This window comes from Pseudonaja textilis, chromosome 1 (assembly GCF_049901715.1).
Source record: "Pseudonaja textilis isolate UNSWEBS1 chromosome 1, rPseTex1.2, whole genome shotgun sequence".
Lineage (NCBI taxonomy): Eukaryota > Metazoa > Chordata > Lepidosauria > Squamata > Elapidae > Pseudonaja > Pseudonaja textilis.
The window spans coordinates 214,559,369-214,578,271 of record NC_141990.1 but is presented as its reverse complement, the minus strand read 5'-3'; the positions used below and the strand labels follow the sequence as shown (position 1 = coordinate 214,578,271).

Genomic DNA, 18,903 nt, shown 5'->3' with positions numbered 1-18,903 from the left:
AGGGCGACGTGACGTCCTATATACAGGGGGAACCTAAAAATAAGCACAAAAAAATGGGCAGGAGGTAGAAGATGAGGCAGGCTATGCTCAAACAAAAGTTCTCTGTGCCAATGACTCTGGAAAAATCTTATTCTGCATAGGGATGCCTTGGAAAGAAAGGCCGCTCAGGTCATACCCTCCTTTTTTTTATAGGTGGAGAGAAATGAGAGCTGCGGGAGGTGAGTCCATTATCTGAACAGGCCACCAGGTCCTAAGCATACTTACCTGGGGAGAAAGCACCACAAAATCAATGGGACTCACTATACAGTAAACAAGTATAAGCATCCCTGTGCTTGCAGTTTACCCAGAGGGCTCTACCCAGCTCTTTTCTTTTTGCAAACAAAAACTAACGATGGCTCAATGCCCCAAAGACCTCTTCCCTGGTTTTCACCCCAACTTATGTAGAGCATGTTAGGGAGGGGCAGGAGGAGGAGGAGGAGGCACATGGATGTAAATAGATAAACAGATCTGCACATAGCAGCAGCCCATGCACATTTGCTGGGGAATAAGAGCCATTGAACTGAATGGGGTTATTGGAGAATATACAGGTGTGTGTTTGTTCTGTCTAGATTTTCCAAATTTCTGCGTGGTTGCATGTGTCCCTGTGATTCACGGTATATGAGAACACAAATCCACTCTGTGTGAGACAGAAAGATTTATGCACAGGTGTATGTGTATGTATGTAGACACATATACACAGGATCGGTTATTTTTAAAAAAAATACGGTGCCTTATTTTTAAGTGTGAGAGAGAATGTATGCATGTATGTAAGAATGTATATAAATAGTAATTTTATTGGTAATTAATTTTAATTAGTCTACAGTTAATATTTTGTACGGCCTTATCCTTTTTGGGAATGTGGCCTCTGGCTTATGCAGACAGGCAGGCAGATAGTGCACAAATACGTCACAAACACACATCTATTAGTGGGAAAACCCCATGAATTTCAGTAGGAGTTAGACATTTTCCTTGACAAAGCAGGAAACTGAGCAGTACATCTACTACCTTTTCTCCGTCTCAATCTTCTTGGCCTGGGGGCCAGAATCATCTTAAATTCAGTGTCATCTTCCTTTCGTGTAAATATGCCCTTTTACTCTGTCATTTGAAAATTCAACCGTGGTCTTTGGGGACCACAGGAATAAATTCCTTTCGCAAAATGGGAATAAAAATCTGAACCTTGCTGAATGTGACTCAGTTTGCTGCTTGAACATCTTAAAAGGAATCCATATGACAACCCACAATGCTGCTAGGTTAATTCCCAAGACTCCAAGGCCTTCCTGGTTATATAGTGGTTTCCAATTACAGTCATCTGGATGGTGCAACTGTATTCAGACCTCTGTCAAAGGGTCGGTCTGATTTTCAGTGTACATTACTATCAAGCACTGACAGCTGATCCATCCATGTGGAGCCGATGAGAAGGAAGCCATGAGAACATTGACATAAAACCTCAGGTCCTAAAGAGGTGCAAAACTGAATTTGTCCCAGTCCTTGCACACCCAGAATGTGACATGAATGGAGGAATACAGATTCTCCAATGGATTCTACTTTTAGAAATTAAATAATATCACTCAATGAATATGGAAAGTGGCAAAACAAAAGAAAGCCTCAGATAAGTGAGGACTCAAATGAATTGTGAAGAGTCCTGACAAGTGGCTATTGGAAATGGTTAAAGAACTTCAGTGCCAAAGAAGTGTGTGTAATTTCTAATGAATATATTACACACATTGCTTCTTTATTGTATTCAGAAGAATCTCTATAGACAAATATATGTTTGCTACAATGCTACTGTAATGTGGCTAGTTAGCCATTGACATGATTACAGTATGAATCTATTATAAAGTTACAAATTTAAGAAGCCCTTGATTAGATCAGACCAAAGGTTTATCCAATCCTGGTTCTGTTCTTATAGGGAACAGTCAAAAGTTCTGGATTAATTCAAATTTTTGTTGGTTTTGTGGCATTACAATATCACCTAGCAAGCTAGGACTAATATTTTATGCAACTTCTGGATATCGCCAATGCCAACAATTAAGATAAAGAGTTTTTGTTCCAGAACAAAGCACTGCACTGCTTTGCAAAAGCCCTCATTATTTTCTCTAATCCATTTTAGGGGTCCAGCAGTTAACCTTTAGTTATACATTGTATTCCCTCCTATAGATTCTTCACTGGCATCAATATACTGCTTAATAAATATTGTATACATGAGCTGTGCAATCTAAGTATTTCATCACTGTGACTTTAAAAAAAAATGTTTTTGCATAATTCATGACTTGATATAGTTTCTTTTTCTTAGAAGCAGATGATTCTAATTAATTATGATCTATATTATTTTTATAGACATACATTGATAAAAGGTACTTTCAAAATCTTTGAAACCCCAGTAGGTTTTTGCCATTCATCTTTTTCCTGGACCCTTTTTCTATTACAGGTAGTCCTCAACTTACAATCATTTGTTCAGTGACCATTCAAAGTTACAAAAGCACTGGAAAAAAGGGATTTATGACCCCTTTTTCACCTATGACTGTTGTAGCATCCCCATGGTCCCATGATCAACATTCAGACACTTGGCAACTGGCATGTATTTATGATAGTCACTGATGACCTTTTCTGACCTTCAGACAAGCAAAACCAAAGGAGAAGCCAGATTTACTTAACAACCGTGTTACACCTTTTCTGACCTTCAGACAAGCAAAACCAAAGGAGAAGCCAGATTTACTTAACAACCGTGTTACCAACTTAACAATTGCAGTGATTCACTTCACAACTGAGGCAAGAAAGGTTGTAAAATGGGGCCAATTTATTTAACTGTCCTGCTTAGGAATGGGAATTTTGGGCTCAATTGTGGTCGTAAATCAAGGACTATCTGCAATATTTACTCTCGATATTTGTCATGACATTTCCCCACATTTTGCCAACCCATATAAAAAGAAGGGTATATTATCGTAATCTCCAATAATCTCCAATCTCCTTTACCCTTTAGGGCTTTTCTCCAAAGCACAAATAAAAATCAATAAATAATACAATTAAATATAGTTTATTTGCAGCAGCTCCCTTTCTCTTCGCTTCCAGTATAATTTCATTCAAGGCAAAACTTGACTCATAATAACTTTTTAATGGCCCCACAATTTTCTTGAGTTCTGTTTCTGGTTTGACTTTCTAGTGTAATTTACAATCCTGGGTTTCCCCTGAATGTCTCCCACCCTAGATACTACTCAGCCCTAATCCTAAATCACCCTAGGCATAAATTTAAAAAAAAAAAATCAAGCATGTACTGGTAGATGATTGACATTGCACACATTTTTATGTCTCAGCAGACAGTATATACCCAAGAAAACCACAGAATTGATGCTACAACTATTCATTAGAATAATTTATTTAAAATAGGAACTTTTCAGTGTCTACAGAGGCAAGCAACTCTGTCTTCAAAGTGTTTTTCAGACTAATCACAGTGAGCTAATAAGGCTGTCATAAACTCTTTCCCAGAGCCTCCAAACAACTGAAGCAGCTTCATAGGACAACAGTAAGGTACCATGGTAGTGGAATGTGTTTGTGTATATGTATACCCATAATTACTACCACTGAATAGGCTCCATAATGAATTCAATTTGCATTTGGTTGAACTCATTACAAAATTTCCTCCAGCTATAATCCAGATTACATCTATCTTGCTCATCGTCCCCAGCTCAGGTGTTCAAGCGCCACCCAAAAGAAAAAAGGACTTGGGCCTAATCTTTGTAATAATCTCACCAGCCATATTAGTAAATCTCTTTATAGTCTATTAGCCTCTGAAAGTAACATTTTAATAAATCTCTCATTTATTTGGAAAAAGACACCTTCCAACATTTTCTCAATAGCATTCTGACAAACGAAGAACTGATAAATCCTCTATTTTTAGATCACCATACTTAGCTTGGTTGTGGAAACTAAATCTAGAATTAGATCTACTACACATGTCAGGACAGTATGGTATTGAAATACCCCAAAATTGTCATGGTGACCATGAAGACCTAAAGTCTCTTGAATATGACAATCTTGATTTATGTGCTAATATACCCTATCCTGGAAACCCCCAGGTCTGAGGTAAGTCTGAGGTAATCTCTGGTTAGGAGATGATCAGGCTGAGCCTGAGGGTGGGATCAAACACATCATCAGTTTGAAGTCTCTATGCCCCGAAAGAGATCTAGGTCCAGCCCCCCCGCCCTTGAAGTCCGTTGGCTCTTATCTGATGTCAATTTGTCTTGACCATTAGTAGACTAGATTCTTGTGCATAGGCAGTATATAATATTTTTGAAATGCATTCTGGTTTGTGATTTCTTGCACCTGACACTACCGGTAAGTTAGCTAAAACAGGGAGACTGACGGACAAGTGAGAAGATAATTCACCAGTAAAATTCATATTGCCTAGCACAGTTTAAGCATTCTAGGCATTCAGAGGAAAAGCTGAAAACTATACACATTTCTTATTGGTTCCAACTTTTAAAATCCCCTGCTTCTGAAATTTCTTATCTCCTATAATCAATATCCTTGTCCATATTTCTAACACTTTTAGGGAGTAGATTTTCAAATGCTTCACCGCTGATGTGACTAATATGTGTGTTTACTTTTTAAAACATACACAACTGTTCTCATAGTATTTATTGCTGCAACTCACCTTGAGTCTATTTTCACTTCACATTAACTATTATTATATGCTTTAGTGGCATGGATTTACATATAATACTAATCTACAAACTATGGGTTATGTATTACAATGGGCAGGTCTACATATCATACAAAACCAAAAAATATACGCATCTACACTACAATCATGGATTCTTTGCCCATTCATGGTTAGTTCTCTTTGGTTTTATAATTGCTCTTTCCTGGGAGAGGTGCAGTGCACATTTATTAACTTGAAAATAGCCAGGAAACCACAAGCAAGCCGTATGTTTGCTTCTTGGATTTAGACAGGGACTAGACCCTCATTATCAACATTGTGCCTCTGGATAGGTTTTATCAGCATCCCATCTATCTGCAACAGTAGTCATGCATCTTTTTCCCAGGGCCACTACAGCAGGTGTCCTTTTTACAGGCAGACACACAAAGTGAGTAAAATTTTTGCTGGGGGAGGAAGGGTTTGCAAAAAAAGAAAGAAAAAGAAAAACATTAATGCTAGAATGGTAAATCTACAATTCAGGTGGGATCAGGTTTTGGTATAGAAGAGTCAACAATGCGCTGTTAAGTAAACCAATTGTTCATTCAGAATATGGTACTCTGCCAAATTCCTCATCAAACATCCTTTTGTTAGTCAAGCAAAGTATATCATCATTCATTAGGAGGGCTGTTATTATGTCATATCATGGATATCATAAGGCACGTGTCTGACAAGTCAGCTATCACTCAATAAAACATACAAGGCATTCAGTTTGGGAAATGCTAGAGGAGGAAGAAACTATTCTGGACCTCACAGAATCCTATTAAGGATTATATATCTTCTTGACGAACTACGGTGAAAACCTTAACATGATTTGGATTTTATATCTAATGCACTTTTCTTACAGTGGCTTAGTTTGTAACTACAGCCCAGAAACAAATGTGGTCCCTTGTGGAAAACCACACAACCACAACTCATATTCTTTCAGATGAGCATCCTGCCTTTTGCACAGAAAAGAAAAATACAAGGTGGAGAACACTGATGCAGAGTTCTTAAGAATGTCAATATTTCTTGGTAGATAAAATAAAATGCCTAGCCTTTTTTCTGCAGAAAGAAGCATTATTCTCTCTCTATCTTCCCCACTCTCCAATAATATGTGTATACATTTATACCAGAAAAAAACAGCACAGAATTAATTTGATTGCCAAAATGAAACTTTTGAAGATTTCCTAGGATTGCAGTGTCAGAGAGGAGAAAAAAATTCAGGCAAGGCAAGGCCAGGCAAGAACAAACTGCTTGACAGTTTTGTAACAAGGAACACCTTTTCAATCATCTGCAACTTGAACTGCAAAGAAAATAATCCACTCAATATCAGCCCAATCACAAAGCATCTGCCTCACATATTAAATGAAGGTAACATATGATAGCGAGCTGCTTTTGTTCTACTCTGACAAAAGCTCTCAAATGGTAGCTGGTTTGTTCCATAAAGCTACGCAGTTCTAAAAGATGAAATATATATGCTTCATTTATATTGCTCAAACGTGGTGCCAAAGCTGTCATTAAGGGGATAAACACTGTATAAACAGGCCTGCATATCTTCAGTATCTATTCAACCAGCAAAACATTTCAAAAAGATCCCAAGGAAGAATTTTCAGAAAGGTTTGAAATTACTCTTTTTTTTCCAAGTCAGTATCTTCAGATATAGGACTAAATTATGGCGTTGGCCGGTTGACAAGCATAGTACCAAAATAACTTCTAGGTTTAGTTTAGTGCAGGAGCAGGCAAACATTTTGTGGCAAAAGCCTACAGATTCTTGTTAATCTACTTTTTGTGCAAATACTGCAAAGGATACTTCTGGTACTGCCTACAAAAGGGAACAAGGTCTGAGTGTTTTGCCTTCTTTTAAAAATAAATGGGGTATTTTAGATTTACTAAAATATGTATAAGGCCTATTGGAGGCTTGACACTACACATTCCGCTGCTTGTTTGTTGCAATGTTTATTGTAATCTGGCAACATTTGCAGGTGATAACCTTGAGGGGAAAAGGAGGAAGGGCTTCCTTAAGGGACAGGGCCACGGGGATTACTAACAAGCCAGAAATCCCAATTAGGATTAGGGCGTTACACTCAACAAAGTGTAGAAGGATGTTCAGTTAAGCTGGCCCCTGTGGCAGAAGGAGTCCAGAAAAATGAAGTGGTGGTATACTGTATAAACAGGCCTGCATATCACAGCCATATTCAAGTCAAAGCTTAATTAATTTGAATGTACATGGGGTGGGATGGGGAGAAAGAGGGAGAAGGGATGACATATTTATTATGACATAATCATTCAACTGATGCAAATTGTTTGCATTATATTGTCCTCATGTCAGGATTGTTACTGTAACTTGTTTCAGATGCCTATGTTACAAGATATTAAATTTACTACTTGGGAATTAAAATATAAAAATGGTTAGACCTGTTTTTTAAATGGTCTGATTGCATTTGCTTCTGTTATGTTAGAAAATGTTTATTTATTGATAATAAATAATAAATATTTATTTATCAAATTTACATAGCTGCCCAATTCACACACAGTGACTCCTAGCAGCATTCAATTCATAGTTAATAACCCTATAATCCTAACCCTAACCCATTTTAATTTTTATTAAGTGGGTGTGTTACTTTGTAGTCAGCATTGAATTTTTTCCTACATCTCCATATGCATGTATTAATTAGCACTGGAGTAGTTTTTCATCTACACAATCATTTTGAGAGACAGTTTGATATAAGGCATCAGGCTAGAAACTGAAAAACCATGAGTTTTAACCTTGCCTTGGGCATGAAGCCAATTAAGTAAAGCTGGGCCATTCACTTTCTTCCAGCCCTTGGAAAGAAGCAATGGCAAGCCAGTTCTGAAAAACCTTGCCAAGAAAACTGAGGGACTTGTCCAGGCAGACTCAGAGAATCTGGCATAATTGAATGGAAGGGGAAAAAAAGATTTTCCTCAGAGAATTAATGTGCATTTTTTCACTTAACATGTATTTCTCCTGCATATAATAGTAAAATTATATTTTAAAGTGCATTCAAATACATTTATTAGGAAGTTGTTCCACTGAGCTGAATGAGATTTGAATACAAAAATAATACCGTGTTTCTCCAACAATACAGCTCCCCCAATAGGAAGACCCAGCATGTTTTCTAGGCATAAAATGAAATTAAGCCCCTCCCCGCAAATTTAGGCCTAGTTTAAAACATGCGAAATTGGGGGGAGGAAGGCGGGTGGGGGAACTTGCCATTAGGAGCACCCCGTGGGCAGCTACGCCTCACCATCAGCCACTCCTAACAGCCAATCATGGTGGAGCACGGAGGGCTCCCTTACCCCCACCAAGTGCCTTTGCTGAAGACCTGGGTCAGCAGGCAGGGACGTCGGTGTGGATGTCCAGCAGCATTTCAGCCACTTCTCAGGCCTCCGTAACTTCCACGGTTCCCACCGGTGCTTGAGCCTCTCTCGCCAGCACCATCTCCAACAACAGCATCTGAGTCACTCCCACTTTCCCCCTATCCCCGTAACAATAGGAAAAAAAAAATTGAGTTGCGCACTGCGTTGCGCACTGCGTTTTGGTTTAATCCCGAGTGGCTGGGTGGGTGTGAGAAGAGCCGAGCGAGCATCTCTGCTGATGCTACCCTTGGTGCTCCAGCCTCGGGCTCTGCAAGTTTGCAAAAGTCCTGGTTCCTGCATTCCAAGTGCCCAGATCGAGCTGCAGCTATCCCTCTCTCGCCAGCGCTGTCTCCAACAACAGCAGCAGCAGTGGCGGGAACCATGGAAGCATTTCAGCCGCTTCTCAGGTGGGGGAGCCACCGCTGCTGCCACTGTTATTGGAGATGGTCCTGGCGAGAGAGGGACAGCTGCAGCTCGACCTGGGTGCTTGGAATGCAGGAACGGGCTGCACATCGGGACTTTTGCAAACTTGCAGAGCCAAAGGCTGGAGCACCAAGGGTAGCAGCAGCAGAGACGCTCGCTCGGCTCTTTTCACGCCCACCCAGCCACTCAGGATTAAACCAAAATGCAGTGCACGGCACTCCCAGGTACCTCAAAATGTTTTTTTTTCCTGTTGTTACGGGGACGGGGAAAAGTGGGAGCGACTCAGATGCTGTTATTGGAGAAGGCGCTGGCAAGCAAGGCGCCAGCACCGGTGGGAACCGTGAAAGCTATGGAGGCTTGAGAAGCGGCTGAAACGCTGCCGGCAGACATCCCCGCCTGCCCACTGACCCGGTCTTCAGCGCTTGGTGGGGGTAAGGGAGCCCTCTGCGTTCCCCCATGATTGACCGTTAGGAGTGGCTGGTGGTGAGGCATAGCTGCCGGCGGGGCACCCTAGGCGAGGGTGCACTGGGGGGGAGAAAGAAATTAATTCACCCCTGAAAAGATGTCCTAGCCGTTTTGGGGGGGCTCAAAAAAAAAAAAAAGACCTAGCCTTATTAAATGAGAAACACAGTAGAATCCTAATAGGATCCTTATCAGTTAATCCTTTTTATAAAATAGTTCCTTTTATTTATAGGTGCTATAAAGTTTTGATATACACTGCTTTTATGTACTTAGTTTTTAAGTAGTTTTTATGACATATTGGATCTTATCTTAAAATTCCATAGGTATAAAATTATTATAAAAAGACAACTTCTTCTGAAAATTTTCTAAAAAGACAACATTATATTATTTTTTCCTTGAGAAGCTCCAAATGCTAGTTCAACAAGTTTTTCCCACAACAATAATCCTCAGTGAGCCACTGTGGACTTCAGTCTAGATATTCCTGGTGCCAGAGTAACATCTTAATCACAATACCACATAGTATTATTTTTCTATTTTTAAAAATCTTTCTGACATATTGCTCTTCCATTCATGTTGACCTGTTGGCAGTTGTGATTTCATGTATCATCAATGTAACTATTACTTGATCTTTTGGATAATTTCCCACAAGAATGAATAAAAGATTTATTGACTCGGAGTTGTGAGAAATTTTTAAAAATGCATATACTTCGTTGCACTGCCCATAGTAACTGCATCTTCCAGTTCAAAGTATATAATCCAAAGCACACAATCCAGTGAACTAGAGTTTGATGAAGTTAGTATTTGGATAGCAAATGTAGGAGAAGAAGTGGCAGAGGCTGTTGAGAGGAGGAGGGTACAGTCAAAAGAGAAATCAGCCTAGAATCTTTCAGTTGCCACAAGCAAATTAAGTCCAACCCCTCTTGAATTCTGTTAACTCTTATTTAGCTCCAAAATAATGCTAACCATCAGTTAACTAGAATCCTATTTAATTGGAACTGAACACGTGGCACCAGTCTTTCGTACCTGTCAGAAAAGCAGTAGGACACCCACCTACCCCTGAAATAAATAAACAACTTTGGTAGACAGTGAATCTGAAATAGCAAAGCCCTTTGCTATTTCATGAAATGTTCATGAAATTACCAAGAATCAAAAGAATATATTAAAGCACATGGCCACAATTTAATTTTCACTGCTTTGAAAGGATACCAAGATATAGGAAAAGTAAATTCTCCTGAATAACTTGTAAGAGGAGCTATGAAACAAGATTCAATTCTGCCTAGTTATGTTGGTCTCTGACCATAATACTGTAAATATTTGATTTGATTTGATTCCCCGAACTGGATAAGATGCAGATTGTGCATTTCAAATTCCAAAATCCAGCCTACATGGCCTTTTCTAAAAACACTGGAAGTTAAAACCCACAAATCTGGAGGCTGTCTAGGTTGAGGCAGTCCACCAAAAAATGAAAAATACATTTCTAATAAAAGGCAGGATCCTTTAATGTATACATTATAGATAAACAAATTCGTCTTCTTCAGAAAGTTTGGACCAATTCCCATCAATTCCAGTCAGCATACATCCAAGAGAAAAACATCTGGAAAGACACTGAATTGCCTACTCTTAGAATAAATGTCTGCTGGCATATTTTTAGATATATGCCTACAATATTTAAAAGGACATCTAATAACATAGTGTCAATGTGATTAAGATAGGTGTACTCAACAGGAAGATTTGGCTGTCATTAAGAGGATGTAGGAAAGGAAATGCAGACAAATTTGCACTTGAAGCTTTCGTGACCTGGAGCGATTTCTTTTTTAAATCCTGAATCTCTAATAACTGCAAAACTATCAAACCATTTCTGTACTCTTCCCATGAGAACTATATGAATGTGACCACAAAATTACCATGACTTGAGCTTCAGACATATATTTTTACCTTGTAATATTTCCTACAAATTAGATTATATCCGTCGATTAAAGGAATTCATTTGCTGCATTTTAATTGTTAAGCTGATTAATTAGGCTTAATTTTTTATAATCATTTTTTGGTCAAAAAGTCATATTTGAGTAATTTGAGTGCTTCTTGAAGAGGCAACTCGACTTTCTTGTTTTTCTTTGAAGACATTTCACTTCTCATCCAAGAAGATTCTTCAGCTCTGACTGGATGGTGGGGAATGGAAGGATTTATATTCCTGACAGACAGCAGGTCATTTGCATTTTTAAGGCCACCTGGGGATTTATCTGTGTTATCAGGGTCACCTGAGTAGTGCAAATGGGTGTGGAGCCTGAGAATTTCCATAGATATTTGAGTAACAGTTGATTTCAGTAGCAATTATACATGTAGCTCTTTGTGTCATCTATTGGTCGACCAAATATTTACAACTCCAATCCGGCAGCCTTATAACATTTTTTAAAAATAATTCTGCTTTGGAGTATAGTTTTCTTAAATGCACCATATATGCTTACTCAGCATATGATCTTAGTACATAGAATAGAATCATGGTACCATGAAATTGGAAAGGGCCGTCAAGACCAATGAGTCCAAGCTGCTTCTCTTTGCAGGAATCCAAATTAAAACACCCCTGAACAGCTGGTTGTCTAACTCCTCTGTAACACACTGAGCAATAGGAACCATCTTTCTTGAGTAACTGCTTCCACATCAAACCTATACTATTCTTATTTCCATTTGTGAGATGTCCTTGCCAGCAAACCATTGTAGTAAACCTACTGACCCTTAAAAGCTCAACACCAGACGGTGTATAATTAGAACAGGACAATTTAGACAGCATACAAATGTGTGTTTACATCAGCTTATATTTAAATTGAAACTTCAGCTTCTTACGCAACACAGCATATGATACATAATATTGCATACGATGTGTATGGATGCATCCATACGAGAATCTCAGATGAGCCTGAAGAACGGGTCACAATTTATGTGCATAAAAATCAGATTAGAGCTGAAAATTTCCCATGCTAATATTCTCCTCATCTACTGTCTAGAGGGAGAGAGGTGTCACAACAATGCAGCAAACACACAGATATCAGAAGGATGGATGGCTTTAGATTTGCAGCATGAACACCTGCAAACCTACCTTTCTATTCTGCAGAATACATAAATTTATGTAAAGGAAGAGATTCCTTGAAGTTCCTAGTAAGTTCATAGACAATCCACATTGTTCTTGTGACAATAGGAAGATGTTAGCCATTGTGTTCTTCTGGGATATATTTGCAATTTCAGTGAGCATGGCCCAAATGTTCTTTGTGAAGGTTTTCAAATTAGATATGGAGAAAAACAGTAGCCACCAAAGATGCCTTCTTGACTATCATCTCTCATGTCTCAATAAAAATAGAAGTTTCCTTATATTAAGCCATATTGTCAGCACTTTTTAAAAAATATCATGTATTCCAACTAGCCATATTCCATACAAAGCATTCATATAACCTGATTCCGTTAACCAGGGTTGTCCAAGACATTTTGCTGCTCAGATTAATAAAGTCCAATTGTAATGAGCCAGTTATGACCCAGACCCAGGCTCAGGTAATAGTTGTGGTGGCATAGAAACCAGGAAACTGTGAGTTCTAATTCTATCTTTGACATGAAAGTGACCTGAGTGCCATATTTGCAAATCCAAAATAAATATAAAAAAGATTTAAAAGATTTTGCTTTTGACAAAGGGCAGAATCAATTAGATCTTAATGGGACCGGAACAAAAATTTATAATTTATAAATTATAAAATTTATAATTAAAATATACAAATACTTATTAGACTTCAAAATGGAAGAAGAAACAGTCAAAGGCACAATGATTGCATGGGCACAGAATTTTGGACACACTATAGAATTAAGAGGAATGGGAGAAAATATGGAACGTAAATTATAAGTTAATGATATCCACCACATACAAAGAAAATATGTACAAAATGTTTTATAGATGGTATTTAGCTCACAACGAGATTGGCAAAAATTTATCCCAATTTAAGTCCCAAATGTTGGAAATGTAAAAAAGTTGATGGCACATTTTATCACATGTGGTGTTGTGCCCTGAGACCAGGATATACTGGATCCAAATCAAAAACTGGTTATAAGAAATTACTGGGTAATTGAGCTCAGACCGGAAATCTTCCTCTCAGGAATCATCAAAGATAGATTATCGAAAGAAGTAAAATATTTATTGCTACACATTACAACAGCCACCAGAATAGCCTTTGCGCAGGTATGGAAAACTCCAAATATCCCTAACGAAGAATTAATAATGCATAAAGTAATGGAAAGTGCTGAGATGAACATGTTAACATTGAAACCGAAAGAAAAAGATGACTCTGAATTCTTTTTAATTTGGAACAATTGGTATAAATGGTTAACAAACAGAACTAAGAAGTGAGATAAGAAACCTAATTGGAATAATCCATAAGAAAGTTAAACATAATTTTGTAAATTATACAAAGATATAAGAATAGTAATCATAGTTAAAGCTATTATTTAATATTAGACAAATGTAATATAATGTGTTAGGATATTTAAACCAAGAACTTGTATAGATGCCAAGAACACTGTTGATATCCTGATGTTTTATGATGTAATAAAAGAAACTCAATAAAAATATATTAAAAAGAAAAAAAGAAAGTGGCCTGAGTGACTTTAGCCAGCCAGTCTCTCTCAACCCAATCTACCTCACAGAGTTATTATTGTGGGAAAATAGGAGGAGGAAGGTGCATTATATATGTTCACCGGTATCTTACGTTCCTTACAAAGTAATAAAAGCAGGGTAAAAATATCTAAAAAATTAACCCCTATTTTCCACCTGTAGAAACTAATTTGACAAGCGTTTATATTTACTTGGTGATGGGACAATATTTTAATCAGTTGTGAGGAATTTGCTGGAACTCCATTCCTTCAAAGCACTCAGTGATGAAGATGCTTAGAGTTATAATTCAACAACATCTGAGAGTCACAGCTCCCCAACTTAAGAAGATGTAAGGCAGGTTGCCTGAAATATCTAGTTGTTTGTACACCTGCCAAATGTATTTGTTTTTAACTCATTTAAATACCAAGAATCATAATTTAGGATCTTTTGTAACAGACTTTGAGATTGTTTTAGATTTAATTTCCCCATAGATAGTGGCAAACTCTATATCCAGAACATCTGGAGAACACTTGATTAGGAAAAGCTATTCTATCTGTGGTCTGTTGCTGAATTATGGTCCTCTCCCAGGAATGACATTGAGTACTGTGGTAGCCAAAAATATAATTAAAATGCTGAAATAAGCTTCCTACAGACTTATGGTGCCATTGAATTACATGTCTAATTCACAACCTGGTCCTAGAACCTGCATCTAATTTCATGCCTAGAAATATTAATAGAGAAAAATGATGAAGAATATTATCATCAGTATAAATCTTGTACATTATTTTAGTATGCCAAAGCAACCCCCTTTTAATCCAACCATACAAGGGTACCACATTAAAGCCTATCCTATATGTTATATGCAACAGTTTAGATAGCAAGGATAAGAGTAAGTAAACCTCACAAGACCAATTATGATATGGTACTTGAAAGAGGTGTTTTCATTCAGACTTTATCCTTATGGAAACACAACAATGACAATTTCTTCTATCATTCCAAAAATCCCAAGCCCCAAAGGAAAAATATTAAATTAAAAATTATGTTTTTACTATACTATTATATTAAGCTGTACTTCAGACTTTGGTTAGTCATTATGAAATCACTTTGGAATTTTATTTATATTTGGCATCTTTCCATAATTTAATGAAACAGTTCTATTTCTAGATTCTAGTCCTCATCTGGGTGACCTTGTCAATCCATACCTCTCATTAAATCCACAAGTAGAAAAGAAATTGTTCAAAAATAAGGGTGGATTATAAATCTAATGAAATGTAATTTATTTATTACATCCATATTCTGCCACAATCACAAAAAGACTTCTGGCAGATATTGGGAATGGAGCCACCATTTTGAAAAGTTTATTTTTTTTATTTAGCATATGGCAAAATACATGGACTTATAGTGGTTCAAATGTTAATGTACAGTCCACTCAGCCATTCAAGGACAGGGTGGTCTATGTTGAAAAAAATCAGACATTGGGCTGGTGTAAGTTCTTGATGAACATTCAGACACAATGTGGTGGATATTTTGTTGAGGAGCACTACAGTCACAGTGAGGGGTAGAGACAAGACCTCATTGTTTGAGTCCTGGCAGACACCATATTGGGTACAGATCCTGGCAGACACCATGTTGGGTATGGATTTTGAAAAGTAAGACATCCTGAATCAAAGATGAATTCATTCAGCTTGTTTTCTTGCCTGTATAAATTCCAGCCATTAAAGTACAAAATCAGCTATCCCACATGGAAAATACCATCCATAAATGCAAACTGCACCCCCCACTCTCTGCTTTACTCATATTTAGTATTCAGAGTCTATATTATATTGTATTGCTGAACTACAAACAGTTTTAGTGACTGATTGTGAAGCACTATATCTTTTCTTTCAATGTTTATAAGGCATTGAGCAAAATTAAAAGAAGGATATATTGTTGATTCTAATGTGAACAGATGAAGAGAGCAAACACAGGCTTGTAAATTGTGTCAAAGGAAAAGCCTATCTATTGTCCATATGTAGTCATTTCAGCTCTCGGTTTTGATCTACAGTCTATAATCTATACATTCATCAGCCTAAGAGTGGTACCAGAAAGTATGACTAGGAAGAAGACAATAGCTGTGGAAAAGACATAGTGAGTCTCTAGACTACAGAAACAGTCTGTTGAGCATCAGATATAGAAAAGGAGTTAATCCATTTTGGAACCCCTGCCTTGCCTCTGCAATGTGACAGTATAGTATGAAAGCGATGCAGTCTGAGCTAGTTGCTTGGCAGGTTACAGTAAACAGGAGGAAAGAGAACTATAATGATCAAATTATTATTATCATCATTATGAAATGCTCTCTATTTGCTATTTCAACAGGAAAAGACTGAAAAGCATCCAAAAGAGGGAAGGCACTGCCTGCCCACTAACCTTTTGCAGCTCTCTCCAATTCACTCTATGCAGCCATTTGCTTTTGTAGCAAAGCCTCTGCTATAGCCTTGCAGGCTTAGGTCAATATGAAGCAGGTTTGGCTGAAAATCCCTTCTTCCCAGCTTTCCTAGAAAAGCATATTTTTCAACTTGCAGAAATCCTTCTCTTTTACATCTTAAAACACCTACTACATTGGAATGAGAATTGGGAAAATGTACTCACATATGTGGTGCTTTGTGATAGTTACTAAAAAAAAAAAAAAGATTCAAAGGGAGAGGGTTTTTTTTATTTGTACAGGAGAAAGACACATTTTTAGATGGAATAGTAAAGTCACTCCTAAACTGAGCCTCGTCCGATCTATGCAAGGTGATGTTGCTCTTGCTCAGATCATTCATAAAAATGTTAGGTAGCATCGTGAAACAGAATCATCCAGCTAAAATAACCGAAGTTGAAAATGCATCGGGAAATTTACAGATGGCAATTGGAAGGTGTGAGCTTCGGTTGTCAGATAGTCTTTTATTTTAAATGATTGTGTGAATCTCTTTCCAGAACACAGCAAACCCCTACTACACCACTACGGAAAGTCAGAACGCCAAAAACCGTAACCCCCCCCCCCGCCCCCCATAGCGAAGGGTTTTTGAACGAGTTTTTACACTATGTATAATTTTAAAAAAAAAACCATATCCCCGCATGTTAAGCAAAATATTCCACAAATCCAAGCCCAAGGGACAAGTTTCTCCCCGTTCTTTCTCCTTGCAGCGCTATGCCCATACCAGATCAGCTTCCTCCTTCTCCCTTTTTCAGGTGAAACTCGGACCCAACTTTATGCCCTCTAGCAGTCCACACGCACACGCGAAACACGGGAAACGGGGATAAGGGGAGGGGACCCCCAATCCGTAATTGCCAGAATGCGCTTCATCGATTGTGTGCAATGCACACAATGGAGAAGAGGAAGCTCCACGTTCGGTGCAGACAACCGTCGCGGTGTGTAAGGGGAGATTACTTTTACCCGTGAGCCACGCCAGGAAGCTAGAAATTCAAGCCACAAACTAGCCCCTTCTTCTATTCTGACATATCAGCCTCCGCCCCTTTCTCGCCTTGATTCCCTCTTTAAAACGGCTTCGGTTGATCTACTTTCCTGCGAGCCTCGCGTTTGTTACCTGGAGCGTTTGGCTGGGTACCTTTGTTGTGCACGGCTCCGGCTTAGGCTCCGACTTTAGCCGCTGCAGCACCTTGCGTTGCGCGGTGCATAAATCAACCCACCTCTTCGTGAACTGGCGGAGAGCCTCGGCTTTAGTCCGTCACCACAGCAACCCCCGGCGAGAGGCGCACGAGAAAGGCAGGGGGCGAACTGATTGGGTAGCGGCAGCCTAGATGTAAAAGCGTCGAGGAGGCGGCGCCTGGCAGGCCGATGCCTTCCAAGCACAGCGGTATGGGCGAGGCAGACGTGAGGGATGCGCTTGCTGAGCTTGGCGGGGAGCGAGGGCGAGGCTTGAGAAATGAGGGGATTTTCATAGCTAGAGCAGGTCGCATAAAATGCCAAGGCGGCCTGGTTGTCCATTGTGAGGGAGAAAAATCTGTCACGTTGCTTATGTACGTGGTGAGGATTGGAGCTAGAGAATATATCTGGGAAAGGAAACTCGGGGCAAACAGCTCAGAGAAATTCAACGTGTAATGTAAAAGAAAATGACATATTGAGGATAATTATGAAGGGAATTAAAAATAAGAGTGCCAATAATGTACGGCTTAGGAATAGAATGAGAGATAAAATGGCTGTATTTGGACTCTCAAAATAGACTGGAAATTGAATGAAATCAAGGGGTAAGAAGGATTGAGGGACTGATACAACTTTCTCTGAAGAAACAAGTTGGAGCTTTTAAAAAAGATTTTTAAAAGGAGGAAGTTAACATGTCAGACTGAGCTGTATTCCTTGCCCAGGTGTTCTAATTTTCTGAAACGATCCTCTTCGTAGTCTTGGGAAATTCCCTTTAATTTGATTATGTGAGGAAACAAGTATTGCCTTAATTTAATCAGTGGAGAAGATGCATATAATACGGTGCTTAGTCATCTCAAAAAATTTCTAGCTAAATTAGAAACTCAAGCTAAAGCATTTGAATAAGTAATAAATATACTTGTAATTATACAGTAATAAATGTACTGATGCAAAAACTATCATAAGAATGGACACTTGAGGTCTAAGGGCCACACATGTCACCTCTGAACACCTTTTTTTTTTACAATCAGAGCCCAGGTTCCAGTTTAATAATTATTATAATATGCAACACAAGTTTCTGCCATTTTTAAGTGGGAAGCACATTCAGATATAGAATAGTGTTAACGTCTTTAAATAGTTTGCAAAACAACAATAAACTCAAGCAAGATCTCCCCGTGGGGGTGGAAAAGAAAGTTTTAGTTTTTCCTTCATATGTGACATTGTCCCTCTTACTTTATATCATTGTGTTGCCTTCTGGACTCCAAAAAGTCCAGCTCTTCTAAACACGAAGCACCAAGATGACCTGTAGCAAAAAACACTCATAGCCACAGCACTGGGATGAATATCCATTATTTAAGGCTTAACTAGAGAACTGATGAGTTGTTGGGTCAACCTTTCACATATATTTCTTTACCTAATCAGAGAATGCAAGTCCGTGATCCCTTTCTTCCTGCAAGCTTCCCATGCTTCCAAACTGACTTATAGGAAGGGAACATTGCAAATGAGGACCATATGACTGTGGCAGCATGGTAGCAGCATTAAACAGCACTATAGTGTTCACTGAAATAGCAAGAACTTTCCAAAATTGTACACTCACAGGATTAATGAATCTTAGCCTCCTGTAAATTAATCTGAAGTGGCTTGGTTGAGAAAGTTTTATCCTTTTATGCATGTTTTGAA

At 38.5% G+C, this 18,903-nt stretch overlaps 1 protein-coding gene across 1 annotated transcript in view; it reads right to left on the bottom strand.

Annotated features, from left to right (window-relative positions):
- Nucleotides 1-17,318, bottom strand: part of LOC113441203 (uncharacterized) — a 91,317-nt gene extending 73,999 nt beyond the window's left edge. The window contains exon 1 of the mRNA XM_026708083.2: nt 17,171-17,318. The gene's annotated coding sequence lies outside the window, so the exon portion shown is untranslated. The remainder of the gene's footprint in view (nt 1-17,170) is intronic.
- Nucleotides 17,319-18,903: the final 1,585 nt, after the last annotated feature.